Source organism: Protopterus annectens, chromosome 16.part0, assembly GCF_019279795.1.
Source record: "Protopterus annectens isolate FY-2018-M chromosome 16.part0, PAN1.0, whole genome shotgun sequence".
NCBI lineage: Eukaryota > Metazoa > Chordata > Ceratodontiformes > Protopteridae > Protopterus > Protopterus annectens.
Genome location: NC_056750.1, coordinates 88,576,980 through 88,584,479, shown reverse-complemented (window position 1 = coordinate 88,584,479; position 7,500 = coordinate 88,576,980).

Here is a 7,500-nt window from a genome sequence, read left to right as displayed (position 1 = left end):
ATGGTAACATGTAACCCAAGCAGTAAGGCTTTTCTGAGTGTCCCTGGTTTTATAACAATAAGCATAAACACTGTCAAGTTATTAAAAGTATTCACTTAATAACCAGACACAATGAGAGGAGTAAAACATTTCATAATAAATAAAAGGATTTAAAACATGCAAACAGTGAATAACTGATTCCAATAAACAATAGGGTTTCACACACATGAAATATGAAATCAACAATGTAGGCAGATTTCACATTGATTTTAGAAAACCTCTAACTAACTAGCTGTAGTTCCCTGACTATCTGAAGATTAACTGTAACTATCTAATGTAAATAACTCAGCAAGGCAAAATTATATTCTTACTTCTGCACAGCAGGATGAGGAATTATGCCCACACCCCAGGCTGTTGTCTGTCCTCAGCAACTGGAACAACTACTCTGGAAAACAACTGAATAACTCTGGAAACAACTGAACTACTACTGCACATTAACTGACACAGAACCTGCTTTTATAGCAGATATTTTTAAGTAACAAGAAGCTACTATGAGAATTCTACTGTCTCGTATCAGACTTTGAAAAGTAAACAAACAGCTGCTCTGAAGACTCCATTGTCTCAGCTCTGGAGCACAATAACATGACATCTGGGTTAGTTGACTCTGGAATGACATACATTCAAAATTCTTTTTAAGAAACATGTATACTTGGTCAGCCCGAAGAACGATGTTTGATTTGAACATCCTGCACAAATCAGAATGACACTCAAAAGACATAGACCTATTTACAAAAATTATAGTTAGTCATGCTGGCATATGTTACACAGGGTAAATTACAATTATTTACAAAACTTCAGCCAGTCACGCTAGCACACATAACAATATCTATTATCCTCACAGGTAAAACTACATATGACAGTGACCAACAAAATGAATTATATATGTGCAGTTCCATATGAAAGTGATCAACACAATGAATTAGAGATGCATAATTATATATGAGATAAACCAGAAACATGGATTATATATGACCAGTTATACATGATAGTTACTAGCACAATGTATTATATTGGTATAATTACAAATGACAGTGACTAGGGCAATGAATTATATATGTACAGTTACATATAACAGTGACTGGCACAATGAATTATACATGCACAATTACATATGACAGTGACTGGCACAATAAATTATGCATGTACAATTACAAATGATAGTGACTTGCACAATGGCTTAAGTATTTATAGTTACGTGGTGAAAGTGTGTAGCAATGTTGTTTAATTTTTGTGACTAACGTTACAGCCCTAGATCAGTCATACATAAAATCATTATAATGAGGCATGGCTCTTATGACATCAGACCTGTAAATAGGGTGGGCTGAAGGGCCTGCTGCCCTGGGTACAAACCATTAGGAGACATAATCAGTACATCCCAGGGGTGTGGGCTGTACCTCTCAACTGTACAGATTTTCACAGAACGTCCAGATTTTTGTCTCATATTTTTGGTCCGGTTTACATAAGTTTGTGGTTTTCTGGAAAATTAGTGGCAAATTATTAAAGACTGTAACTGGAAAATAATGAAAGACATTTGAGTTTCTGACTTCATACTCCAGAAAATCCATACTAATGCAAAACCTGTTATTCTATCAACTGTCTAAGTTTGTAACAGCAATATTTAAAAAATCACCCTATTTTTGGGCCTTTCTGCCATTTTTATTTATTGCTTTGTCCAGGTTTCTTTCTGTAAGAGATTAAAAGGTGTGGTGTGGTGGTAGACCATCATTCTTAAATGAATGTCAATACCAGATTTGTCATCATGGCTGATGTTCTGAAACTGTCAAATTTTGTGTGTGTGTGTGTGTGTGTGTGTGTGTGTGATGTGCGCATTTTTATATTTTAGAGCTGTTTTTGGTCCTCAGCTTGAACTGAAAAACTGTTTCTTTGGCTTCAACACTAAATGAAATCTCTTTTGTTTGTCCTTTGTTTCTCAACTTTGAGCTGATTAGGGGTGCTAGCTCAGGAAGCTGCACAGGACACCAGATGAACTAACTATAGTTGTAATTAAACTTCAGATATGAGAGGAAAAGATAGCATATTTTGACATTATAATCATATGCAGTGCAGCTCTTTACCCAGGATTTCAGTAAAACAGCTGGCTAAAGTAAGCAGACAGTTCTTACAGTGACCTCACAAGACATAGCTAGACTCTGGTGGGCTTGTCTTTTTTACTTTCTGAAGTTCCTTCTCACTGTCACTCCTCACATGTGGGATTTACCCAAAGTACCTCCCCTTTGTACTTCCTCACAGTTAGGAATATATCCAGGTGTCCTCTACTTTAAGGATATCAGGTCTTCCCCATTACAGGTGGGGTTAACCTGAAGTACCTCCCCTTTGTACTTCCTCACAGTTAGGAATATATCCAGGTGTCCTCTACTTTAAGGATATCAAGTCTTTCCCCTCAAAGAAACTCCTACTGGATTATTTTATTTCTGGTGCACAATTGTCCTTCTAAAGTCATCTTATAACCTTCTACAGACACAAATGCCATGAACTTCCTCACTAGCAGAGTACAAAGCCATAGTGCTAGTGCTTCTCATTAAGTTTGTCTGTTTCTGAGCTTGCATTCATAAAGGGGCCAACTACCATTATGTTACAATACAATAAGTTTGTTTTTAACACAACAGATGAGTCAGTTGATTAGGGAGTATATTGTACAGCAGTTTAACAATGTGTTTTTGAATGTAGTATTATAGCACATCAAATCAAGTGTGAGTACCTTCTTGGTGAAAGTATTTATTTAAGGAACTTTCTGATCTTGGAAAGACTGATAGCATTAAATATATTTATTGGGAAATGGTTTTCATGGTGCTGGGATAATTTCATTAAAGGCCTTTTTTTCAGCAACTACCATGCTATAATGGGGTCTGTACAGTACATTTTAATTCAGATCCACAATACAGTATATGCCGTTTCTAAATTAAGTTTTGTTTCTTAACAGAGGGCAATAGTTTTCATTAATCAGTTTGAATGTCAATATGTTAACTAGGAAGAAAACTGAATGATACCAGTAACCAGTTTTATCTTTTTGAATAATTAAGAAACAGTGCTCATTGTATGGGCTGCGATAAATAAACTGTAGTTTTTCAGATTTTTATAGAATACTTGCCTTATGAGGAGACTGTAATGTAATAATTGGAAGAAAGCACCCCAGTCTGTGTAGTAATACATTGACGGAAATGGCTTGTTTGGCTATCTGGAAGAGGACGTGGGAATATTCTATGCTATTTCTAAATGTTTTATGGATGTTAGAGCTTGGCTGTCTACCTGTGGTAAGAAGGAATTAATTTGTTCTAATGTTACTCCTAAGCATTTTTCCAGGGTGACTTTGAGGACAGGTTTCCATGTGGGTCAGTTATTTGTAATTGATTGACGTTGTAAGTCTTTCTTGTAATTATTGTATTTTATTTGCTTTCTAGGGTAGTAGAGCACCAGTGTCCAGAGATCACCTTCAGACTCAGTCCAGGAATGTAGTCTTGATAATGTCCACAGTTAGACAGTTAAGGCTGAGGGAATCAAACCTTGCACCTCTGGACCACAGGCAACAACTCCTCAAAACCAAAACTGTTTATTTCTCAATACTTACACTGAGCTTTTTCAGCTGTAGCCACTTCCATAAGATACAAAGTACTTTTGAAGTCAGTTACTCAGTTTCTGTGAGGGTATGTTAGCCCTGGTCAGAAACATATCACCTGTGTGCAGAGTAAACAGTGTAGTTTTAACAGGTCCAAGGGGAAGTCATTAATGAACAGAGAGGACAGGAGGGGGTCTCAGACTGAGCCCTGTGGTGGTCCTCTGTGAGTGGTGGTTGTATTATTCTGTAGACATGGATATTTTAGTAAATATTCTGCATTTTTAAATATCTCCAAATGTTTTGGGTTCCTAATACTGTGACAGAAATGCAACCCGTTCCTGAGTCAGAATGCATTTTCAGTTTATGAAATTAGTATTACTTCAGTCTTTGATGTTTGCCAACAGGGCTCTTCTCAGCACCCACGATGTACTCAGAACTGATTCCTTCTGCAGTTTATATGGGGTTAGGCATTGGAAGCACATTTAACTATGACTGGAATTTATTTTATTAAGCCTGCCACTTTTACTACTATTAAAGCTATGCGTGTGTCTCTTTTTTCTTCATTGCTCTAGTTTCTGCTTACAAATCCAGGTACTTTGACTTTCTGTATCTCAGTCCATAAGACACTGTAATCACTAAGCTATTTCAATGATGAATGCTACTTTTATCATTTTTCTTGGATTACACTACCTGCTTTTCTTGCACTGCTTTCTCAGCTACTGGTATTGAATGATCCTTTATTATCTGAACTTCATCATTCTCAATGCTTTTTGGTTCATGTTTCCAGAGTTTTTCAGCTACTTCTACATGGTAGTGTTTACACAATCACCAATGCAACAATGTTGCCACATTATTGTGTCTTTCAGTATGCAGACCCTCAACCAGGAGTTCATTGCAACCAGAAACGAGATGTCCAACAGAATTCAGTTCTTGTTATAGAACCTACATTTGTCTGTGTCTTTTTTCTGTAGACTTTGCAAACCAACATGAACATATCACGCAATCTTTGGCAGCTGTTATTAGCCTTATATCTTTTGGTTTATATTCACCGCGACTTAACTATTCTGGTGTCAAACCTTGGTCATTGTGCATATGTTCTAGAAGTTTTCTTTTCTTGTTACTATATTTGTAGACTTTCCAAACTTATATATGGGTTGAAAAACATGAAATACATGAAATATCTTTGTTTGTTTTCCTGTCCACCTGATTCAGTTCTTTTTAGAGCTAGTCAATGTCATCAAAGCTTTAAATTAAACAGGAGGAGGAAGTAACGTGATTTATATTCTGAGCTTTATTTCTAGATATTGCATTGGTTTTCAATATTAGATTTAGTCTTCTGAAGTACTCCTTTTTGAGCTTTGTTCTCATTTGTTCATGTTTTATAACTGACTCCTTATATATTCCCAAATATTTATACACTTTCTCCTACTCACCTTCCATTACATCCCACTGCTGTCCCAGGTTGATATTTTTGTGCTGCTACAGCTTTCCTTTCATAAATGTTTATTGTGTACATTTATCAATAACAAATGCCATTATTATATAGGTTCATAGGTTGATAGGTTGGTACTAGGCTATCGGCCCTAGGGCCTATACAAGCCTAGCCATAATAATTCCCTGGCTATTTCTTCCCACACTATTTACTTCCCTGGACCCCTGTCTAGCAAGGCAACTGACATGATCCCTGGGGTGAATTTCTTTTCTCCCATCCAATTGTCAAGGTTCCTTTTGAAGAGGGCCAAAAAGGCACTCTGCTTGACATATATGAGCAGTCTATTCCAGAGTCTGGGGAGTCTCTGGGTCAGGAACCTATCCCTCCAGCATGTTTTGTTTATTGCGATGACAAAGTTTAGATCCTGAAGCATGTGGCTCTGAGGGACTGGGATTTCTTTAAGTGTAGCATGACCAACAGCTCTGGGTTTGACATGGCCTTGTATTTTAAGCAGAGATCGCCTCTAAGTAGATGATATGCGACAGAGTATAGCTGGAGTTTTTTAAGGCGGTCAGCATAGGGCATCCGCTTTAGGCCTGTGACTCTGTTAGTGAGGTATTTCTGCAGCCTTTCCAGTTGTTGCAGATCTCTTGAGAGGTACATACCAAATGGGGCATTGTATTCTATAATGGGTATAATGAGGGATGAGTACAGTAGGACAATGACCTCCTTTTTTCTAGAGTATCCATATAATTTGGGGATTCAGTAATGGCTCCCAGTTTGCAGTCATCTGTGAACTTTGTTAGCCAGAGTCCCTTAGTGTTGGCCTGTACTTCAGCGAAGTAGATGCCAAACAAGAGCGGTCCCAGGACTGAACCCTGAGGTACTCCACTTGTCACTTGTCTGGAGCTAGATTTGGAGTCAGCTACTTTTACAGTGTGGGTTCTGTCAGTAAGCCAGTTGGCAACCCATCGAGTGATGTAGGGATTAATGCCCAGCTTAATAAGTTTATCTATTATTCCAGAGTGGGGAATGGTGTCAAAGGCCTTGGTGAGGTCCAGATAGGCTGTGTGGACCACCCTACCCTTGTCCATGGCTCTGGAGACTGAATTGACTCATCAGACTTTAAAGCTGGTAATTATAAAAGCCTGACAGCATGCCTGTAATTGGCAGTGTGTTAGTGGGAGACTCTATCACGGAGTTAAAAGTCAATGCAGCTCTGCATGGACAATGCTGGTCAGGCCTCCGACAGGGAGCTGGTAACTACAAAATCCTGGCAGAATGTCTGTAAGTAGCAGGGTGTTAGTGGTTGATTCTATCAGGGAAGTAAAAGCTAATGCAGCTCTGCATGGACTATGCCGGTAAGCCCTCCTTCAATGTAGCTGGTAAGTAAAATATCCTGGCAGCAGATCTGTATGTAGCAGGGTGTTAGTGGGAGAGTCTATCAGGAAGTAAAAGGCAATGCAGCTCTGCATGGACAATGCAGGTAAGGTCTCCATCAGGGTACCTTGTAATTACAAAAGTCTGGCAGCATACCTGTAAGTAGCAGGGTGTTAGTGGTTGATTCTATCAGGGAAGTAAAAGCTAATGCAGCTCTGCATGGACTATACCGGTAAGCCCTCCTTCAGTGTAGCTGGTAAGTAAAAAAGCCTGGCAGCAGGTCTGTACATAGCAGGGTGTTAGTGGGAGAGTCTATCAGGAAGCAAAAGTCAATGCAGCTTTGCATGGACAATGCAGGTAAGGTCTCCATCAGGGTACCTTGTAATTACAAAAGCCTGGCAGCATACCTGTAAGTAGCAGGGTGTTAGTGGGAGCTTCTATCAAAGAAATAAAATTCAATGCAGCACTGCATAGACAATGCCAGTAAGGCCTCTGTCAGGGTAGCTGGTAAGTACAAAAGCCTGTCAGCATGTCTGTAAGTACAGCATGTTAGGGGAGCTTCTCAGGGAAGTAAAAGTCAAAGCAGCTCTGCAAGGATAACACCAGTAAGGCCTCCGTCAGGGTAGCTGGTGACTACATAAGCCTGGCCGCATGTCTGTAAGTAGCAGTGTGTTAGTGGGAGATTCTCAGGGAAGTAAAAGTCAAAGAAGTTCTGCAGGGATAACACGGGCAAGGCCTCCATCAGAAAAGGTGGTAACTACAAAAGCCTGGCAGCATGTCTGTAAGTAGCAGGTTGTTAGTGGGAGATTCTGTCAGAGAAGTTAAAGTCTATACAGCTCTGCATGTACAATGCCAGTAAGGCCTCCGTCAGGGTAGCTGGTAACTGCAAAATCCTGGCAGCATGTATATAAGTAGCAGTGTGTTAGTGGGAGATTCTCAGGGAAGTAAAACTCAAAGCAGCTCTGCATGGAGAATGCCGGTTAGGCCTTCGTCAGGGTAGCTGGTAACAACAAAAGCCTGGCAGCATGTCTGTAAGAAGCAGGGTGTTAGAGGGAGATTCTATCAGGGAAGTAAA